At 34.6% G+C, this 23,671-nt stretch overlaps 1 long non-coding RNA gene across 1 annotated transcript in view; it reads right to left on the bottom strand.

The window, feature by feature from the left end:
- The window catches only part of LOC112470258, a 175,109-nt gene that overhangs the window by 24,245 nt on the left and 127,193 nt on the right, over window positions 1–23,671 (bottom strand). Inside the window, exon 2 of the long non-coding RNA XR_003042901.1 lies at window positions 11,791–11,884. This is a non-coding gene — a long non-coding RNA (uncharacterized LOC112470258). The remainder of the gene's footprint in view (window positions 1–11,790; window positions 11,885–23,671) is intronic.

Below are 23,671 nucleotides of genomic sequence, written 5' to 3'. Positions count from 1 at the left end.
CAAGCAATCCACAGATGCTGTGCTTATAGTTGCCTCAAAAGGCCATGCCAGAAACTGAGACCAGCTGCCTCCAGTGTGAGTCTCAACAAGGAGCACCTGACTTGCTGCGGACACACATGGATGTGGCTTGGGTGGGGCCAGAGATAGGGAGGTGGGGTTTCAGGGAATCCTCTGGGTGAAGTGACCTCTGTTATCCAGTTTGATGACATCAGGGCTATGGCTGCGCTGAGTCCAGGCACTGGGAATGGGGAGGGCTCAAAAGGAAAGAGGGGATAACGCCGGTACTTCTGTACCGAGCGAGTCTCGCCTCAGCCTTCACTCCGACAATGTCTCCCTGTGAGTCCCTGGTGTCCCCTGTGTGCAGCTGAACAGACACTGGAGCTCAGAGTGAGTAGGTCCGTCACTGTGAAAATCCACTTGCGGACGCGGCCCCTCTAAGAGGTGTCTGCTACTGCCACAAACTTTGTCTCACTCAGTTGCTCCGGCTCTGGATGGGCAGCCCTGCGTCCTTGCCCCATCCTACCTTCTGCCATTATAGGGTGCTTTCTTGGATTTCTCCATAGATGTAGGGCTTGTTCATCTAGATTCCAGGAGATTTTCCTTTGCTGCTGCTCCTTGTTTCCGCCACAATTTTGATTTGGTTGCCAGGGGGATGAACAGATCCTCTATCATCTACGCATTTTTTCCACTGATGCTTTTCTTTTAATATCACAATTAAAGGTATGAATTAATACTAAAATGCATTAAGATTAGAATCCTGCCACATTATTTGCCTTCGTAATGATTAGTTTTCTGTGTCAACCTGGATAGGCTATATTAAAATTATTCAGTTAAATAGTAATTTAGGTGTTGGCATGAAGGTATTTTATAGATTTTTAAAACAGATGTTAACATCTACAATCTGTTGACTTTAAATAAAGGAGATTATAGTCCATAGCCTGGGTGAGCCTCATTCAATTAGTTGAAAGGCTTTACAAACAATGTTAAAATTTCCCCGAAGAAGAAATTCAGCAGCAAGACTGAAGCATCAGCTCCTTCCCAAGAGTTTCCTGTCTCCTAGCCTGCTCTACAAATACCGTCCTTGCCAGTCTATAATTGTGTAAACCAATTGCTTCAAATACATCTCTTTACACACATGCACGTGCAGACATACATATACATATTCATATATATATATATATCCTTACTGGTTTTGTTTCATTGGAGAACTGATGATACAGTCCTTCTCAAACTAAATTAGAAGCTACTTAAGAAAAGGTACTGCGTCTTATTGTGATTCCTACATCTAATATAGTTCACAGCATGGTGCTTTCTTGAAAGAAAAAATAATACCATACAAGAGCATTTTAATTCCATAGTGGAAGATAATTTTACTATTAAGCATTAGAAAAAATTATCATATAAACATTTATAACTTTTATACAACAAAATCAAATAACTATGAGATAAATGTAACAAAGTTCTTATATCTAATCTAACTGAAGAAATTACAAAAATAAAATCATAACTTCTTTATGTAGAAAAATCTACTTACTCAGCATTCTCTGAGTGTTTAAAATAATATAATACAAAAAATCAAATCAAGTGCTTTATGTGCATTATTTTACTTATTCCTTATGACAACCTGAGATAAGTAATACTCATATCTCCATTTTATGGATAAGGAAGCCAAAATAAGAGACATTGAGAAACAACGCTACGTATTCAGGGGTGAAGCTGTAATGAGATCACAAGGACCCAGGAAACTGTGGTGCTAAGCATGGAGAATACAATAAAATAAGGAAACTAAACAGACTGCCTCCCTTTCCAGAATGTTATCCTCATATAGTTACAGGCACTACAGAAGAGAAAGTAGTTTTTAATGGTGGTGCAAAAAGATTTTTAAATACCTATTCTTAATTACCTTTACAAGGGTTCACAGGTTAAGGCAATTTAAATGAAATCAAAGTGGAAAGATCTAAACTCTATGTAAATTTAAAACAGTGAAAACGAAAAATTACCTCCTAGACATCCTTTCTCAAGAAACTCCTGGAAGACTGGCTCCACAAAAATGTGAGAACAAACCTTAAAAAAAAGGTTTAAGAAATAGGAGTTGCAACACAGGAAAAGAAAAAATTCCATGAGAGAGGAAGAGATCCCAGAATGATACCTGTGCTACCAGGGATAGCAGCCAGGCATACTGCAATAATGTGATTCAAGAAGTTGAGGACTATCATCATCAAGATTCCCCAATGGCTATTTTAATGGCTTTTCCTCTCTTCTCTCTCTCTTCCCCTCCCTCCTTCTCTCTCTTTCTCTCATTTCTTGACCAGTCTAGCAAGAAACATCAATTTTATTGATATTTTCAAACAACCACTTTGCTTTCATTAATTTTCTCTATTTTTTGGTATTTTCTAAATACTGATTTTTGCTTTCATATTATTTCCTTGTTTCTATGGATTTAATTTGCTTTTCTTTTTCTTAAAATCATAAATTTCTCTCTAAGCAGTGCTTTAGCTACATTCCACAAATTTTGATGTCGTGTTTTATTATTCAGTTCAAAATATTTTCAAGTATTCCTTATGATTTCTTCTTGACTCATAGGTTATTTGGAAGTGTGAAATTTAATTATCAAATATTTGGAAAATTTTCATATTTTTTTATTAATTGGCTTGTAACTTAATTCTGTTTTTTACAGAGAACATATTCTGGATGAGATCAATATTTTAACATTTACTGAGACCCGTTTATGGGCCAGCATATAGTCTATTATGGAGAATGTTTCATGCATTGTGGTAAAGAATGTATATTCAGTTGTTATTGGGTATATGTTCTATAAATGTCAATTAGGTCTGATTGGATTTTACCATTGTTCAAAGTTTCTGTTTCAGTTACTGATTCTACCAATTCTGGGGAGAAGAAAGTTGAAATACCTAATTATAACTGTGCATTTGTCTATTTCTCCTTTCGACTCTATTCATTTTTGCTTCATATATTTTAAAGATCTTTGTTAGCTGCATACACATTCAGGACAGTATATCCTCTTGATGGACTGTCATTTTTATCATTATACAATTTCTTTTTTATTTCTGGTATAGATATCTTTCTTCTTGTTCAGATATCTACTTTGTCTAATATTGACTTAGCCACTTGAACTTTCTGATGATTTGTGTTTGCATGATACATTTTACTTGTAACGTTCCTGTGTCTTTATATTTAAAATGAACTTCTTCTATTTAATATACCAGGGGTTGGCAAACTATGGCCCAAGGGCCAGCTGGTTTGTTTTTCTGTAAATAAAGTTTTATTAAAACACAATCATATCGACTTCTTTACATTCTGTTTATGGTTGTTTTTTTGAGCTGCAGAAGAAGTAAGTAGCTGTAATAGAAACTCTATGGCCCTTAAGCCTTAAATATTTACTATCTGGCCCTTTCATAAAAAGTTTGTCAACCCCTGCAGTACAGAATTGTTTGTGGAGTTATCAGTCTAACAAAATACACTGATTCACTAGAGTGTTTAGACAATTTACATTTAATATAATTATCATACCGCTGGATATAAATCTACCATCTATTGGTTTTCTATTTGGTCCATCTCTTCTTTTATCCTCTGTTCCCACACTCTTTAGAAAAATTCAAATTTTCAATATTCCACATTATCTCCTCTATTGACTTATTAGCTATACATCTTTATATCATTAGTGATTACTCTGGTTTAGATATACATCTTTAACTAATCACAGGTTACCTTTAAATAATACCATACCACTTCCTAAATAATGTAACATTTTTATAATATTATAATTCCACTTCTCTCTCCCATTTTCTGCACTCTTGTCACACATTTCACTCTACATATATTATAAACTCATAATACTTATTATTTTTACTGCTGTTTTTGCTTTAAATAGTCAATTAATTTTTAAAAATTTAAATTAAAAAAGTTCTTTTATATTTACTCACATAGTTGCCATTTCTGGGGCTCTTCATTCTCTTTTGTGAATTGTATTCTATCTAGTATCACACTTCTGTCTTAAGACTTCATTTAACATTTCTTGCAACACAGATCCATTGGCAATGAATTCTCTTAGCTGTTTTGTTGTTGTTCTTATTGTTTTGTCTGAAATGTCATTATTTTGGATATTTTTTGCTGGATATAGAATTCTAAGTTTATAGTTTTCTTCTTTCAGGGCTTAACCTCTTGTAGGGCTTTCTGATTTTCATTGTTTCTGATGAGAAGTCAGTAAATTTTTAAAAACAATTTAAAATTTTTTTCAATTACAGTTGGCATACAAGAAGTCAGTAAATTTTTTTATCTTTTGTGTTTTTTATGTAATGTATATTTTTTTCTCAGCTTTTATGATTTTTCTTTTTAATCAGATATGATGTGTCTTGGTGTGGTTTTCTTTTCTGTTCAGAGTTAGTTAAGCTTCTTAGATTTGTGAGTTTATATTTTCATCAAATGTAGACCAATTCTAGCCATTATTTCTTCAAATAGTTCTTCCTCCTGGAACTTAAATTACACATTTTTTAGATCACTGAGGTGCCATTCTATTTTTTGTTTTTAGTTGTCTTATTCTACACTTCAGATTGGATAATTCCTTTAAGTCCAATACCTTTATATCTGTAGTGTCTAATGCATTGCTAAATCCAATGGATATTTCATTTCAGATGTGGATATTTCCAGAGCTAAATGATATATATTTTATGATGCATTCAATGTTTTAAGTCCTTGAATATGTATATGATTTGTTTTAAAGTGTTTTTCTAATTACGTCACCAATGTCAGTTCTTGGTATGTTTCTATTGACTATCTTTTCTTGGTTTGGGGACAGATGTTCCTAACACCGTCATGGTTTCATCAAGTATCTGGATTTAGTTGTCTTCCCATCTGGTTCTGTATTTCTAGTCTAAATTTGGATAAAAACTCATAGGAAAAACAAGGTGATTGACTTTTCCCAAACCTCAACAGCAAAATAATCTGTTATTTAATAATCACAAGCCTTTATTTTAATTTGAGCCCTTTCTTCACTGTATGAGTTTTTCTTCACTTGTCTGAGGGTAATTTTATTTTCGTAATGTTCAGATCCCTATAAAGTGTTTCCTCCATGATACTGCAAGCTTGTTGACAAAGTACATGAAAAAATTGTGACCATTTCCATTTTGTTTTCTTCTACTTTATCCTGTTACTTTTGCTATACTACTAAACTGAAACTAAACCAATGATCTAACTACTAGCTGTAATCACCCTTTCCCATTCCTAATATTCTATGTGCCAAATGCATGATGATACATGACCAAGTAGGCAAAATACCCCATTCATAAGGATAGTTAGAAACAAGGAAGTAAAATAGCCTAATAGTACTTTATAATAGAGATATAAAAATAATGCTAAATATCCACATATAAGAACCATATATGCAAGCACAGAAAGGTCAAGTAAGCCTTCTAAATAAACAGAATCATCACTGTGATGTGCACTATTCCTTAAATCTCTAAGAGAGAACTGTCTGTTCTTGTGGATAAATTTGTTTCTTTATTTGATAAGGCGATGAAAATTATGTAAGCCAAAACTTTTCACTTTTTTTCTTGATTTCAAACTTTCAGACAAAACTAAAGTGAACAAATAGAGACAAAAAATAGAAAGCAAATACTTGACACATCCATCTCCCTGCACTTTAGCCGACTGCTTCCAATTTATTAAAATACATATTTGTTCATTCACTTATTTGGAATATAATATAGAAGCAATACATGCTTATTGTAGAAATTTAGGAAAGTACAAAAAAGGACAGCAAAAATAAATTCACTCATAATGTTATACTAAAAGATAATCTCTTACATTTTGGTGCATCTGTATATAGACATTCACTTTTTTATAAACAAAAATGTATAATGCATTATCTCAGAATAGTTACTTCTATGAATACACATTTATTTAACTCCTATTGTTGGACAATTACATTGTTTTCAAACATCATGACAAAATAATTCTTTATAATACACTTAGAAGGAATTTCTAGAAATGTGACCTCTGGGTCAAGGGGCACACATATATGTAAAGCTTTAGTGAGAGTTTCTTCCAGAATGATAATGCCAAAATGCTGGACTAGTACAATTGCTGCATCCCTCTCTAAGGATCAAGTCTAGTAGAAATTATAGGGAAGAAAAGCCAAGAAATAAGAAAACTTGAAAACTCCTAGGGACAGCAGGGTTGTGGAGAGGACTGTTTCGAATTGATGAATGCCCTTGGAACCTGGGGGTTCTAGGGCAAGAGGCAGCCTTTAGGCTGTGGGAAGACAAAACAGAAAATAAACTACTGTAGTTTTGCTTTTCTGCTTTGGATTCTTCCCTGTCATTGCCTTGAGAAGAAAACTGACCTCCTATCTGCAGGAACTCAGAGTGCTGTATAAATATTCTCAAGAGTAAACAGGGTACTTAAAAGAGCTGAGAAAATCAGGTGAGTACTAACTAACCTTGGACAGTTATTTTCCTGCCCTTCTCTACCAAGTAAGAGCTGGTAAATTACAATCACCAGCTTTGGATGTTGCTTCTCCATGAAGAGATGAGGGAGTGAAAGGAGATAGTGAAGCAGATTTGAGGTATCATTTTGTTGACTTGATAAATTACCAACTGTGATTTCTCAGGTGGACTGGGGCTTTTCTACTTCCCCCCTTTTCTCTGAGCTCACTGAGAATAACATGAACTGGGTGCTAGTATCTCCTCATATGTAATGCCACACAGAATAGCCAAAACACCCCAGGGAAAATGATCTTACAGGTCAAAATATGAAGACATTTTAAAGACCACAACTATTTCCAAAGAAAAATAACAGATTGGCATGCAGATTCTAAGAAAAGCAAAAATGTTATATCTGATGGCCCAAGAATTTAAAATTAGTCTAATAAACATACTAAAAGAGATAAGGGAACTATTAGTGATATGTAATAAAAACAAGAAAACAAAGAAGCAAGCATTTATATAAAGTATGAAAAATCTAATACTTGACACATGGAGATTGAATAAATAGTAGAATTAATATGAGGAATAAATTAATGAATTTTAAGACCAGTTTGAGCAAATCTTCAAGACTAAGGAAAAGACAAGAAAATAGAAAATATAAAAGACAGGCTAAGGAATTACCAATGTTAATACTTGAATAACAGGAACACAGAGAAAAATAAAAATATGAAGAAGAATATATTTGAAGAAATGATGGTGATAACAGAACAAAAGGACCATGGATTTTCAAAGTATCAAAAATTCAAAATCTAGAGTTTTATATACAGCTATGCAGTCTTTCAAATATGAGGATATAATAATGCTTTTAAGCATTGGAGTCCTCAGAAAACAGGTGTCGAAGAAATAATCAAATAGAGGAAAACATTCAGAAAATGTTTAAAAGATGTATAAAGAAATGCTGATCAAATATCTTTACCATGTTTGTTGTCTTTAAAAATAGCTAACAGCAAAGAAATAAATTTGACTACAATATTTTAGAATTTAAAGTAGATAACAGCAACATGATAGAGCTGGGTAAAGTGAGGGAAATGAAGGGATGTCAGATTGTACATGAATCTTTTTAGGAGAGATACATAAATACTGCATTTTTTTTTTTAAATAAGAAAGGATTAAAAAGAAATGAAGATACACAAAGTGTGTGAGAAAAACTGAAGGTAGTAGAAACTCAGTCAAATGTATCAAAAATTACAATAAGTATAATATGTTTATTGACAATTTTTTTCTTGCTAATGGGTCTATAAACTTTCTACTTATAAATTCTATTCCTTTTTCTTTTTGTTAAGTGGAAATACTTTTAATTTTCTTCTGCTAACATTTGGTTACTATAAAGTTTCAAACTCTCGGGATTAAAGTAAAAATCTTCCAGAGTTAATTACAATTTGGTATGACTGTAAGGATGTTAGACCAGATGATTGCTCATTTTTTCTGCAACGCATACCTTCCCTGAACATAATATTTCCTCATTCTTTTGTTGAAATATTTACCTTTCATATAATCTTGACACATGTAACCAGAAATATGGCAACAGTTTTAAGAGATATAAAGAAGTCAATTCAGGACATTATTAACCCAGGTTTCTAGCATTATAGGAAAGTAGAAAATCTTTGGAGTACAGGATTAATGTGGCAGTGAGAGTTTAAGTGAAGCAATATCGGGCAGACCAGAGCCCACTGGTCAGAGTTAGGGCATTGAATCTCTGGTTGGTTCAAAATGTGGGGTGAGTAATACATGGCTAAGTTACATGTGGACACTGAGATTGTCTAAGTGTTTCCTGACTCAAAGGAAACTGGGTCTGGGCTACACTGCCGGTGGGAAGACCATGAGCTGTTATTTGTACCCATGGGAAGGGGACTGGAAGAAACTGAGTAAAAATCCTGAATAGACTATAAAGCATTAAAGACATAAATAGCTTTCAAAGAAATCTCATAAAAATCCTCAAAATCAGATCGTTTCATATAAATTTTAACAAACATTTAAGAAACAATAAATTCATACCTTATCAAGTTGTTCTAGAAAATAGAAAAAGACTAAAAGCTGCCCATCTCATTTTTATAAGGCTAGTATAATCTTAAATGTAAAATTAGATGAGAAAAATAAAAATTATCACACATTTCACTTAAAAATGTAGATTCTAAAATCCTAAATATTTGCTAACCAAATACAATAATGTATTAAAAATAATACACTACAATCAAGTGGTATATAAACTAGGAATGTAGGGGTGGTTAACATGAGAAATTCTAACTATATAATTCACAACATTAATATACCACGAGATAGATATCATATGATTATTTTAACAGATGCATAAAAACATTTTATGGGGTTCAATACCTATTTATAAGAATGCAGAGCAAGCTAGAAACAGAAGAACATTTCTTAATTTGGTAAAGGTTATACATTAAAATCTTCAACAAATGTTATACTTAAGTGAGAAACTAGATGCATTCTAAGACTGGGCATAAATGAGGATGCCCACTGTCACTACTACTGTTTAACATAGTTCCAGAGAAACTGACCAAAGATACGAAAAAGAAGAAAGAAGTGAAAGGATGGGAAGGGTAGAAATAAAACTCATTATTTATCATTGAAACATGATTATTTATCCAGAAAAAAGGACTACCTATTAAGAATAAAAGTTTGGCAATGTTGTTAGAACAAAGATCAAGTTTCAAAACCTCAGTAGCGTTTCTTTACATCAGCAATATACATCAAGAAAATATCTTAAATGAATATTTAAAATGTTAATATCTACTTAAAGAACATCATGCACAAAATTAAAATGTTGAAATAATGGAAGCAGATAATTTTTAATAACTAAAACTGACAAGAAATGAATATCTAGAATATGCGACAAACTCTTAAAAACATTAATCAAGAGACAGAAACCACATAAAAAATAAATAATGTGAACAAGCAATTTCAGAAGTGGGAAGTCGAAGGCCAACAAAAATAAAAAAGATACTCAAACTCATTAGTGATGAGGAATTCGAATTAAAACACTGACTACAAAACTGCACACGCTAGACTAAAAATATAAAGCTAGATGATGTCAAGGGTTGGCAGTGATGAACAGTTTACTGCTGGCGAAAGTGTGAATGAAAGTATTTATCTGGTAGAGCATCTGGTAGGACTTGGTCAAATTAAATATAAACATATGTCCTACTACCCAGCAGTTCTGAAACTGGGTATATATCCCAAAGAAATCCTAACAAAGTTCCATAAAGGACAAGCATGAGGACATTCATCATGGCATTGTTTGTTGTGACAGGAAATTGGAAGCAATTTGGGTGGCAATTAGAGGAAAATATGGATAGTTAAAACATGGCAGCTATAAACCATGGAATATAATGTAGCAGTTAATGCAAAAAGACAATATATACAAATGATAAAAACATAAGGTTAAATAAAATAATATAGTAAGAAACAGAATGAGATACATAGCACAGTTCCATTTATGCACATTAAAATTTCATGTACATAAATGAGGAAGGGGCAGGGTTGAAATATAGTTGAGACAAGCTCAACCATGAGATAACTGCTGGAGCTGAGAGATAGGCACAGGGAGATTCAAAATACTATTCTCCCTTTTCTTTTTTATTTATTTGACAATTTTCCTTTAGTATATTTAAAAAATACATATATATGTATATGTATATACATATATATGTATATACATATATATGTATTTTAAATACATACATATATATATATACATACATATACATATATATATATACACACACACACACACACACACACACATACATACACACAAAAGAATAGTCATCTTACCAAACTACAAACTAAAGAGAACAGTGCAGTAGATATTATTTTAGACTATCATATTAGAATGGTTTTCTTGTGGGTCGAGGTCAGGAGAATGGGAGTGGAAATGACAATAAAGAAAAATATATAAACAAATAAAATAAGCACTTTGCATGGGCCAGTGATAACAGTGTGCCATAAACTGAAGAGTATGATTTACTCTATTCTTTATGCAAAAAGTTCATTAAAAAAATAATTCCTTTTGCTTTTCTTTAATCAGAGGATCTGTTTTAGACTGTGGAGATGAAGGAACTATAAAAATAATTGCCTAATTATTATAATTCAGAAAACAATTGAATAGCTGTTCCAAGTAACCAATTCACCATATATAATAATAGAAATGATTTAAAAAAATAAGTAATATCATTTATATTTTCATGAGAAGTCATTTCTGACAATAATATTCATCACAGAAAACTAGCAAAATCACTAAGCTGCTAACCACAAATTAAGGAGAAAAAAATAGATTCTAAGTACTTACATTCTGAAAGAATAAAGAAAAATAGAACAAAGGGAAAAAATTCCCCTACCAGAGGCTGTAAACTGTTTTATTTGGTTCACACAGTGGCAAAAGTGGATTTTTTCCACAGGCAAAATTTTATTCTAATATTGAGAACTTAGAACTTTTCAAAATCTGTATTTCTGGTTTCTTCTGAAAAAAAAAAAAAAAACAAAAAACAACAAAAAAAAAAACAAAAAAAACCATGGTATATGATTTTACTGGTCTCTTATTCCCACTTAAAAAGGATTCTAGAGATGAACAAGTGTCCCGTATATAGGTCACATACTCTCTAAGGTTCCATTGTACCCACCTGACACACACATTATTTTTTGCACTTTGTATCCCTCCTATCTCACTCAAAATTTTACCAAAATGTATTCGAAAAATTCACTTAGTAATGTAAGCACCTAATCAATCACTGAAGGCATGAACAGAACATGGTAAGTGAAAGGATATGGTAGGTCAAGACAAATCTTTAGGGACTCAAGAAATAGTGAAGAGGTTTGGTAGTCAGAGATAATACTATGAGTATTATCAGTGGTTTTTGGAGTCGTTAAAGAACAAGTTCCTAACATGGTTACAAAACTGATTAATGAATTCATTAAAAAGAAAGTGTAGTGGATAGTAGTTTTTGTTTGATTATTTTTTCAAATTAATCTCTACTGAGTTGTGCTCACAGTTTTGATGAAAGCTACTTCATGTCTCCATTCTTCTTAATTGGTTTGCACTCTTTCATAATATATCAATTTTATCAACTGCCTGTTGTACATGAAATCTGATACTTCCTGTCAAGATGGTGTTAGGGCATAAAAATTTGTGTCTGAATGTGAATAAATGTGGTGGTGAGGTCACTTAGGGTCAGTGATAAAAAGTAAGCAAGTTTAGCAAGTCTAATTACAATATAGCAACTGTAACCATTTAAATGAGATTACTTATGAGGCTACAGTTATTACTTACCTTGAGTTTCTATCTTTTAAATACCTTGTCTGTAAACCATATTACCTTCAACATCTACCTCCCACATGCAGAAACTGATATCTTCAATAAGCATCTAAAAGAGAAACAAGAAAATATCATAAATTTGATGTTATAAATAGTTTCATTTATTTTAAATATAAAAGCAGATCTTGAAATTATTCTTTACGACTTTAATAAGTTTGGGTGAAGGGAGGTGTATATCACAGGACATGTTTCATGTAAATAAATGTAATAATAATGAGATTTTTGCTATAGAAGAATCAGAAAGTTCTGTGGAACATATATTTTGATCCATGTCATAAGGTTTAGCACTTTCTATAGTACTAATTTTCTATGACTAGTTTCTATGAACATTTTTAAGAAATATAATTTAAAGCACATTGAGTCTGATGTCCTACGTACATATACCCTCACTCTAGAAAGTAATTTCCATGTTCAAAACAGATAATTAAAAAAATGTTCTTGATTACATTTGAGTTACCTATAAAAGCCCAAATCATAGAAATCAATTAAACATTCTCTCCTCATGAAAAGATCAAAATTTTATTCCCCTTATCACTTAAACTGCCCAGTCAGTACTTTACACCAACCTAGTGAAATTTAGCAGAGGTCTTTAGGGAGAAATTCCCTCTCATAAACAATCGGGATTATCCAGCGAAAATGTTCTTTGTGGAAAGAACTTGATTCTGATTTCCTCTCGTTTTTTAAATCGGCCAGAGACAAGCCATTAGGGAAACAAGATTTTGTTGTTACAGCGTCATACCTTTAGTTATGTGGTTTTGAGTACTATGGATTCCCAAGCCAAACATCAATAATTTTTGGATTAGCAACATCATTGTTCTTTTTGGTCATTAGTATAGATCTCTATTTCTCAATTACAGCTGCACAGTAAAAACACTTGGAACTCTTTTGAATAATAAGACTCAGTCTAATCCTTAGATATTTTGATTTTATTGGTATAATGTGGGGCCAGGGCCTAGGCATTTTTTAAAAAGCATTAAGGAAAGATATCTGCTCTTCAGGTAAGAAACAGTCTCACTCCAACAGTTTCTACAGATTAACTAATAAGATAATAAATTTAAAAAAATATATGGTCTATAGAGGTCTATGAAAACTGAGATACTTGCTGATCTGACTTCAAAGCTTCTATGACACACATAAACACACACAAACCTACCATAGCAACTATGTAACATCTTCGATTATATGAATCTAAGCATGATATAAATAAATGGTGGTTGTAATGAATCACAAACTATAATGCACTTCAGGATCAAAGGTATACTATTTTAAAATATAAATTCCCGGGTAATAAACCCAAAGATTTTGACTCAGAAAATCTAGGCTAAGGTTACAATTTCTCTACTTTTTAAATCACATCTCTGGTGATTATAATGCAAAGGTCTACAGTCCTTGCAAAACAGTGCTCTAAGTATTCATGAACACTGACTACTAATCGACCTTTATTATTAGCATTTATAAAAATACTTCTTGAGTTTTATTCTAAGATTATATTTCTTATATTAAAAGGTAATCTTGAGACTCACTGGGTAAGAAATAACTTTAAACATAGAGTACATAGGACTTCAGCAATAAATCAATGTAGATAAGCTAAACTAATGTTTATGGATTATCTGTTTTATAAGCTTTGCTATCTTCCTAACTGTGCAGGTAATCAATAAAATATTTGTGGCAAAAAGACAAATCTAGGTTATATTCTACAATGAAAATTTAACATAGAATCTCATATATAACTAGAAGCATGCCTTCAATGTCTCAGATTAAAATTTTTTGTCTCTAAATTAGTGTGTGGGGGGAAGCTCTTCTAGCATCATTTGCTCTGTTTAAATACAAAGCAAAGAAAGAAAAGAAAAGAAAAAAGAAAGGGAAGGGAAGGGAAGGGAAGAGAAGGAAAAAGGAAAGGAAAGGAAAGGAGAGCAAGCCAGCCAATATTTTTAAAGTCTCTAATAATTTTCCTCAAGAATATACATGCACCAACACAACTTATCAAAATTAACATAAAATAGGTTAATATTTTAGTTTTGAAAATTCTTATAAATAGGCCCAGAAATACTTCACAATAAAAATAATATATTCATACACATATACTCTTCAGGTTCTTTCTGAAAAATGAAAAGTCTAATAAATAGAGGTAAATATCCAAGTTTCTCCTATAAATAATGATGGTGATGTCAATACTACTAAAACTTTAAAGACAACTGTACTTATTTTCTCATACCTACTAGTTTGGAAATGCTCCCAATGAAGTATTCTTTCTACATGCTGTACGTCTGCCTCTGGTTTTGCAGCTATGAAATGAAGCCCCAGTGTCTTTCAGCAAGACTCTTGATTTTCTACTATCTGTCCCAACAGCTGCCTTCTGCTCTTTGTCTTTCATCTTTGAGTCAACCAAAACTTGGCTCAAATACTGCTTCGTACTTGAAGGAAATTTCTATCATTCTGACACTAAAAACTTTCTTTTCTGACTTCTTACACTAATTAGTACAAATTACTTAGCTAATTAATCAGGTACTCACTTTTGGTCCCTTATTTCTATCTTTTATTATTATTTAAAATTTGGCATGTTTGTTTTATTTCCTCAACTAGATTATAATTTCTCAGTCTTAGCCTGAAAGCATTTAATAAATATGTGATGATTTTATTTGTTGGTCTTTCTAGTAATTGAGTATTATATTTCATAGTCACTGGTTGAGGCACCTAACTTCTCTCTTTAGTATATTTTATTACTAAATAAATACTGTTCTAAATTCTGTCCACCAAATTAAGTGTTGTCTTCAGCCCTCTTGCAAGTTGGCCAGATGATGTGGCTTCAGTAAAAACACCTATTTTTTAAGCATTTTATTTTATTTTATTATTAATTTCAAACTATTTTTAAGTCCAAATCAACTGAAGTTTTCTCCTTGAAAGTTGATAATAAGCAGCTATTCAAGGTATTAACAGTAAATGACATATTTTCATTACAGAAAGAAAAGGAAGCAATCCCTTTTTCTCACATTTCCCCTCTACCAGCATTCTCTAAAAATGTCCATTTGATCTGGACAGGTTATCTCTTCAGCTATAAAAAAATAATCAATTTGGGGACGGTAGCTGGGGTAGGAAGATGGCGGACTAGGTAAAAGCAGGATTCGTCTCTTCCCAGGTACACATTGAAATTACAACCAAATATAAAATAATCACATGGAAAATCACCTGAAGTCCAGCTTACTGTAACACCTACAGTCTAATAATATAAAGAAACCACATGGAAGCCAGTAGGAGGGGCAAAGTCATGAACTGGGCTGGGCCTGCACCCGTGGATGGTGGAGGATCGCTGGGAGGGAAAGCGAGGCTGCAGAGGCTCTCCTGGAGAGAGGGGGTCTTGGTCTCATTTGAGGGCTTCCAAGCTCAGGGAAGAGGAGATTCCAATAACTCTGACTGTAAAAACCAGAGGAGATTCCGACTGTCTGGGTGAGACAGACAGAGACTGAAACTCTAGACATCCCTTTGAAGGACCCACTGCACAGGCTTTCTGACTTGCAGACACTCACCTGGGACACCAGAGGTGGCTCAGAGGCTTGTGTGAGATCCATACCGAAAAAGTCTGCTAATATTACCTGGTGCCAGAACAAGGGCTGGAAGGGCAGCCACCATTGTGCCTTAGTCTAGCCCCCCTACCTGGTAATCTACAGACTAAGCCACCTTGATAGTGCAGACCCCTCCTATAGGGCAATTAGTAAGGGCTGGCCTGAGTGGATTAATGTACCCCACCCAATCTGCAGATCCCCAGGCCCTTTTGTTGCTGGATGGCTGCAACTCCCTGTGCAATTTCAGGGCCAAGCATTTCCAGCTGGCAGCCAGCACTGTGAGATGCATTTCTGAGATAAGGTCAGCCAGATCACTGCTGCCAACACGAACTTGGGGGGATCCCGGGGATCTGTGGGGCAGTCCCAGGCAGCAGCTGGTCTTGCTATGATCTGGGACTTCTGTGGGAATGCATAATAGGTTACCAAAGTTGCAGCAAGACTGAGACTATATTGATCTGACTGCCACTGTCTCTCTGAGACACCGTCCCACCCTACCTACAAATTGTCCCAGGTGGTCACACCCCTGCCCCACCTGCCGCCACCACCATCTCCCAATCCATACAGGCAACAAACTTTGGTTAGCACAGGGAGGGCACTGCAAAGAAATCAGTTGCAGGTAGATCTCTGCTGCCTCCAAGAGTTGCAACAGTGCTTCCAGGGATTGCAGGGGTCTGTGGGACCACTTCAGAGGGCAGTTGGTCTCACTGTGATCTGTGACTACAGCGGGAATGCCCAGGCACAGAAGTTACAGCAAAACTGAGGCGGTATTGGCTTGATGGATCTTGTCTCCCTGAGATCCCGCTTCACCCAAGCCACAAAGTGCCTGCAGCCCATTGACAGGCAGCCTTCTCTACCCTGCTTGGCTCGGGGGTTATGCAGTCTAGGCAAGCAATAGCCCTTGGCTAGCGCAAGGGGCGCATTTCGGGGAAAATAGTGTGGGCAGACCACTGCTGCATGTACAAGCTGCAATATCTTTTGAGAGGATTGCAGGAGTCTATACCGGCCTGATGGCTTTTGACTCCCTGAGTTCCTGCTCTATCTAATACACAAAGTGCCCATTGCATGTCGATAGGAAGCTGCCCCTGCCCTGGGGTGGAGCATTCAGGCCCAAGGTGGGCAGCAGCTGACCTTGCTACGATTGGAAACCTGTACAGGAGTGGCAAGGTAAATTTACTAAATAGATCCAGGAGACTCCCGGGGTCCTGCACCACACAACATGCATATCACCCAGAGGCTCTTCCAGTTTCAGAGACTTATAGGCACCTGACAAACAGTATCAAACCTGGAGGAGCACTAGTCCTTCTGCCACACTGCCCTAGGTCAGGCACGGGGGATAACCGGACCACAGCCTACAGCACTATCTCTTCCTCTTACCTATAGATCCAGCATAGGCAACAACCTTCTGCGAATCGCTTTGTAGTTCCCACTGGGTAGCTCTGAGAAATCAAAGGCAGCGGTTGACCTAGGCCTACTGGGGACCCCTCCCAAGGGGCCACAAAACCAACGCATCCGGAGGTTGGTACCAGACCACAACAGAGCAACTCCCGACTGGCTCCATTAGTGGTACACACAAAGGGTGGTTGCAACAAGTACACAAGCCTGCTAGGGCAAATCCCACTCAGTGGAGTCAGCCCCCACACAGCAATTCTTTCTCTGTAGGTGCAGCCAATTCCCACAATTAGTCAGTGTGAGTGTTAATCTCATCCTCTGATCTACTAACAACAATACAGGCTTGGCCACAATAGAAGATCACACACAACCACACAAAGATCACATCTAGAGCACTGGCATAGGGGATCAGGGAGAGTGCGCCATTGGGCCATGCAGGACACTTTCCACATTAGGCCATCTGGCCAAAGCTGAGAGATGAAGCAAATATTCCTGACACATAGAAAACCATAAAAAAGAACCAGACAAAAATGAAGAATAAAATAACTGGAATGAAGAATACACTAGAAGGATTCAACAGATTGGTCAAATCAGAAGATCGAATCAGTGAACTGGAAGACAAGGTAGCAGAATACACCCAATCAGAACAACAAAAAGAAAAAAGAATTTTAAAAAATGAGGATAGTTTAAGAGACTTCTGGGACAACATGAAGTGTAACAATATCTGGATCATAGGAGTCCCTGAAGGGGAAGAGAGAGAGCAAGGGATTGAGAATCTATTTGAAGAAATAATGACAGAAAACTTCCCTAACCTGACAAAGAAATTAGACATACAAGTTCAAGAAGCACAGAATCCCAAACAAGAGGAATTCAAACAGACCTACACCAAGACATCATAATTAAAAGGTAAAAGACAAAGAGAGAATCTTAAAAGCAGCAAGAGAAAGGCAGCTAATTACCTACAAGGGTACCCCTATAAGAATGTCTGCTGATTTTTCAATAGAAAGTTTGCAGGCCAGAAGGGATTGGCAAGAAATATTCAAAGGTATGAAAAATAAGAATCTACAACCATGAATACTCTATCCAGCAAGGCTTTCGATTAAAATGGAAGGTGAGATAAAGAGCTTCCCAGAAAGGAGAAAACTTAAAGAATTCATCACCAACAGGCCACTATTACAAGAAATGTTAAAGGGACTTCTGTAAAAAGAGAAGGGGTAAAAAAGAAAATAGAAATAACAAATACGAATAATAAAATGGCAACAAGTATGTACCTATCAGTAATCACTTAAAAAGTAAATGGATTAAATGCTCTAATCAAAAGACACTGGGTAGAGGAATGGATAAGAAAACAACATCCATGCATATAATGTCTACAAAAGACCCACTTCAGATCAAATGGCACTTACAGACTGAAAGTAAAGGGATGGAAAAAGATATTTCATGCAAATGAAAATGAAAAAAAAAGTGAGAATAGTGATACTTATACCTAATAAAATAGATTTTAAAACAAAGGCTATAATAAGAGACAAAAAAAGAGCATTACATAATGATAGAGGGATCGATAAATCAAGGGGACATAACCGTTGTAAACATATACGCACCCAACATAGGAGCACCTACACCCATAAAGCAATTATTGAGTGATAGAAAGGGAGAGATCAATAGTAATACACTCACAGTAGGAGACTTTAATACCCCATTGACACCAATGGACAGATCTTTCAGGCAAAGAATCAACAAGAAAACAATGAGCCTAAAAGACACAATAGACCAATTGGATTTAATAGATATTTTCAGGGCATTTTACTCCAACGCAGCAAAATATACATTCTTCTCAAGTGCACATGGAACATTTTCAAGGATAGACCACATGTTAGGACACAAAACAAATCTCAATAAACTTAAGAAGACTGAAATCATATCAACCATCTTCTCTGATCACAATGGTATGAAACTAGAAATCAACTACAAGAAAAAAACTGGAAAAATACACAAACACATGGAGGCTAAATAACATACTACTAAACAATGAATGGGTTATCAATGAGATCAAGGAAGGAATTGAAAGATTCCTAGAGACAAATGAAAATGAATGAAAACACAACAACTCAAAATCTATGGGACACAGTGAAAAAAAGTCCTAAGACGGAAATTCGTAGCAATACAGGCCTACCTCAAGAAATAAGAGAAAGCTAAAATAAACAAACTAACCTTAAGAGAACTTAAAAGAACTAGAAAAAGAACAGCAAACAAAGCCCAAAGTGAATAGAAGGAAGGAAATAATAAAGATCAGAGCAGAAATAAATGAAATAGAGTCTAGGAGAACAATACAAAAGATTAATGAAACCAAGAGGTGGTTCTTCGAAAGGATAAAAAAAATTGACAGACCTTTAGCTAGACTCATCAAGGAAAAAAGAGAGAGGACTCAAATAAATAAAATCAGATGAAAGAGGAGAAATAACTATGGACTCCACAGAAATACAATGGATCATAAGAAAATACTATGAGCAATTACATGCCAGCAAATTGGACAATCTGGAAGAAATGGACACATTCCTAGAAACATAACAATCTCCCAAGACTAAGTCAAAAAGAAACAGACTGATTATTACCAATGAAACCGAATTGATAATCAAAAACCTCCACAAAAACAAAAGTCCTGGACTAGATGGCTTCATTGGTGAATTTTACCAAACATTCAAAGTAGAATTAACACCAATTCTTCTCAAACTATTCCAAACAATTCAAGAGGAAATGCTCCCTAACTCCTTTTATGAGGCTACCATTACCTTAATTACAAAACCAGACAAAGACATTGCAAAAAAAGAACATTGATACAAAATGAACATTGATACAAAAATCCTCAACAAAATATTAACAAACCGAATTCAGCAATACATTAAAAATATCATACACCATGATCAAATTGGATTTATTCCTGGGATGCAAGGTTGGTACAATATCCACAAATCTATTAATGTGATACACCACATTAAAAAACCAAAAGATAAAAACCATATAATCATATTAATAGATGCAGAAAAAGCGTTCAATAAAATCTGGCATCCATTTATGTTAACTCTCAGCAAAGTGGGAACAGAGGGAACATACCTCAACATAATAAAGGTCAGATATAGCAAACCTACAGCTAACATCATACTCAATGGGGAAAGGCTCTAAGCATTTCCCTTAAGATCAGGAACAAGATAAGGATGTCCACTTTCACCACTCCTCTTCAACATTGTATTGGAAGTCTTAGTCACAGCAATAAGACAAGAAAAGGAAATAAAAGGCATCTGAATTAGAAAAGAAGAAGTAAATTTTTAATTTTTTGCCAATGGCATGATACTATATATAAAGAACCCTAAGGATTCTACCAAAAAACCGTTAGAACTGATCAATGAATTCAGTAAAGTAGCAGGTTACAAAATAAATATTCAGAAGTCAGTGGCATTTTTATATACCAATGATGAACTTTCAGAAAGAGAAATTAAGAAAACAATCCCATTTACGATTGCGTGAAAAACTATATAATACCTGGGAATCGAATTAACCAAGGAGGTAAAAGGTATATTCGCAGAAAATTATGTCACTGAAAAAAGAAATTGAAGAAGATACAAATCAATAGAAGCATATACCGTGCTCATAGGTAGGAAGAATCAACATCATTAAAATGGCCATACTACCTAAACAATCAATAGATTCAATGAAATTCATATCAAAATACTAATGGCATTTTTGAGAGCTAGAACAAATTATCCTAAAATTTATGTGGAACCATAAAAGACTTGGAATAGCTGCGGCAATCTTGAGAAAGAAGAACAAAATTGGAGGTATCACACTACCTGATATCAAACCATACTACAAGGCTACAGTAATCAAAACAGATACATTGATCAAGGAAACAGAATAGAGAGCCCAGAAATTAATCTACACCTATACGTTCACTTAATATATGACAAAAGAGGTAAGAATATACAATGGGATAAAGACAGTCTCTTCAGTAAATAGTGTTGAGAAAATTGGACAGATACATGCAAAAATAAATAAATAAATAAATAAACTGGACTATCTTCTTAGACCGTATAAAAGAATAGAGTCAAAATGGACTAAAGACTTAAATGTAAGACCCAAAACCATAAAGCTTCTAGCAGAAAATATAGGCAGTAAAATTTCTGATATTACTAACAGTAATATCTTTTTGGATATATCTCCTCGGGCAAGGGAAACAAAAATAAAAATATACAAATGGTACTATCTTAAACTAAAAAGTTTTTGTACAGCAAAGGAAATCCAACCAACTGATTGGGAGAAGATATTTGCTAATGATATATCTGATAAGAGGTCAATATCCAAAATATGTAAAGAACTCATACAACTCAACAACAACAACAAAAGAATACAATTAAAAATAGGCAGAAGACCTGGAGAGATACTTCTCCAAACAGGAAATACAGATGGCTAATAGACATATGAAAAGATGCTCGAGGTCACTAATAATCAGAGAAATGCAAATTAAAACCACAATGAGATATCACCTCATACCTGACAGAATGGCTATCATCAATAAATCAAAGAACATGTGTTGGTGAGGATGTGGAGAAAAGGGTATCCTCGTACAGTGTTGGTTGGATCGCAAATTTGTACAGCCTCTATGGAAAACAGTCAGGAGGTTTCTCAGAAAATTAAAAATGGATATCCATCTTGTCCCAGCAATTGCAGTTCTGGGTATTTATCCAAAAAACAACCAAAACAATAATTCGTAAATATCTATGCACCCCAATATTCATGGCAGCACAATTTACAATAGCAAAGATATGGAAGCAACCTAAATGCCCATCAACAGACAATTGGATAAGTAAGTTATGGTTCATATAGACAATGAAATATCAGTCATTAAAAAAAATGAAATCCTACTATTTGCAACAACACGGATGGACCTAGAGGTTATTATGCTGAGTGAAATAAGTCAGACAGAGAAAGATAAATACCATATGATTTCACTTATATGCGGAACCTAAGGAACAAAAAGAACAAACTAATCAAAAACAGACTCACAAATATAGTGGATAATTTGGTGATGGACAGAGGGAATGTGGTTTTTGGGGGACTGGGAGAATGGGGTGAAGGGTTAAAGTAGTATAAATTAGTAGTTGATACATGGTCGCGGGGATGGGGAGCATGGCATAGGGAATGTAGTTAGCATTAATATATTGTCTAGGTGGAAAACCAGAGGAAAGAAGGAGCAATTAGGGGGATCGTTTTATGAACTATAAATGTCTAACCAATGTACTATATACTTGAAACTAATTAAAATTTTAAAAATTAAAAAAATATTAATTTGGTTCTGACAGACCACCTTACTTACATCTGTTATTTGGGGGAATACCAATGAGTGATTTTTGTGTACACTAATATGCAAATACCTTAAGAGTTGACTTTGGACACAAAAAATTAAGTATAATATTTTGCCATCATTGTACCAGAACGTGCATATTAACATTTGGCAATAATAAATCCGACTTTAATTTTATTGTCCTGTTGGGCTTGCTGCTGGACAATTAATGAGCTAAAAGGGATGGAACTCAGTAAATGGGCTGGCAGTTCATTTATTATTCTAATTCTACAGAGTCTCTCCCAATCTCAGAAATAAAGTTCTTGAAAACCGCTACAGATTGAGAACTCCTGGTTGAAAAAATGAGTATGTTGTAGAATAAAAAACAGGATTGGGAGATTGACATCATGCGAATAAAGTTTATGGCAACAGGTTTATGTTCAATGAAACAAACAAACAAACAAATAAATAAAAGGAATCATTTCCATTTGTCCTTCCATTCACTAGAACTTTTCAAGGACTTTTGCTATGGCAGTGTTTAGAAATCCATTATAAAACTATTTTATATAGTTTTATTATATTTTATAAAGCCATTTTGCTTTTGGAAATAATAAATATATTAGTGACCTTGCTTTTCTTCCTCTCTACAAACGTTGGCACTGTTAGACGTTTATGACTGGGATGAACTAGATGCTATCTTCCTCATATTTTCTAAGGTTCTGCCTCTTGCCTTTCTGAATCCTGACTCAGTAGTTTCTCTTACACATTTCTAGCAGTGTATATCTCCTTTATCTTTTCCATGGCTTCCTTAAAAAATCACTACCACTGACATCACCTCCATTTTCTTCTCTAAAACATCACATTCCTCTTATTATTATTATCACCAACAGGAGTTGCCTCCATTTCCAGAATGTTAGAAGTGAACTAATTTTCAATGCTAGAAAGTTCTACTGAGGAGGAGAAGAGAAGATACTGCTCAAGATTATACTAAAAGTGTAGATGAAATCACTGGACAAAAGACAGGGATATCAAAGGAGGAAGTTCAACACCAGAGAGTATGCTTGAATTCCCTCTGATACATGGTAATCTTGAAGGCCCCTTCTAACTCCAGAATTCTATGAATCTATGATTAGGAATCACAAGAAATTTTATAAGCAAACAAGGGAAGACTGTTTCCAAGCAGACAATGGAAATTCTTGAACGTTTAACAGGTATTATTAGTTGTACTAGCATTAGTTGTCCTAGCAATTTATTACTTAACATATTTAACTAACTCCAAGGTTAAAACAAGAAAACACTATAAATTGATGGTGGGCCAACATAAAGAAAAAAACAAAAACCTTGGGAGTGATGATGAAATTCATGCCACCAAATAAAAAACTGCAAAAGAACTGAAATTTAGCCCAACAAAAAATGTTTCTGACGTTGATGCAATGGAAAATGGGTCCACGACCCTGTGCGTGCGAGCATGTGTGTGTGTGTGTGTGTGTGTGAGAGAGAGAGAGAGAGAGAGAGAGAGAGAGAGAGAGAGAGAGAGAGAGGGAGAGAGAGA

This window comes from Pteropus alecto, unplaced genomic scaffold (assembly GCF_000325575.1).
Source record: "Pteropus alecto unplaced genomic scaffold, ASM32557v1 scaffold3, whole genome shotgun sequence".
NCBI lineage: Eukaryota > Metazoa > Chordata > Mammalia > Chiroptera > Pteropodidae > Pteropus > Pteropus alecto.
The sequence above is the reverse complement of the archived record's forward strand: the minus strand, read 5'-3'. Positions and strand labels throughout refer to the sequence as shown.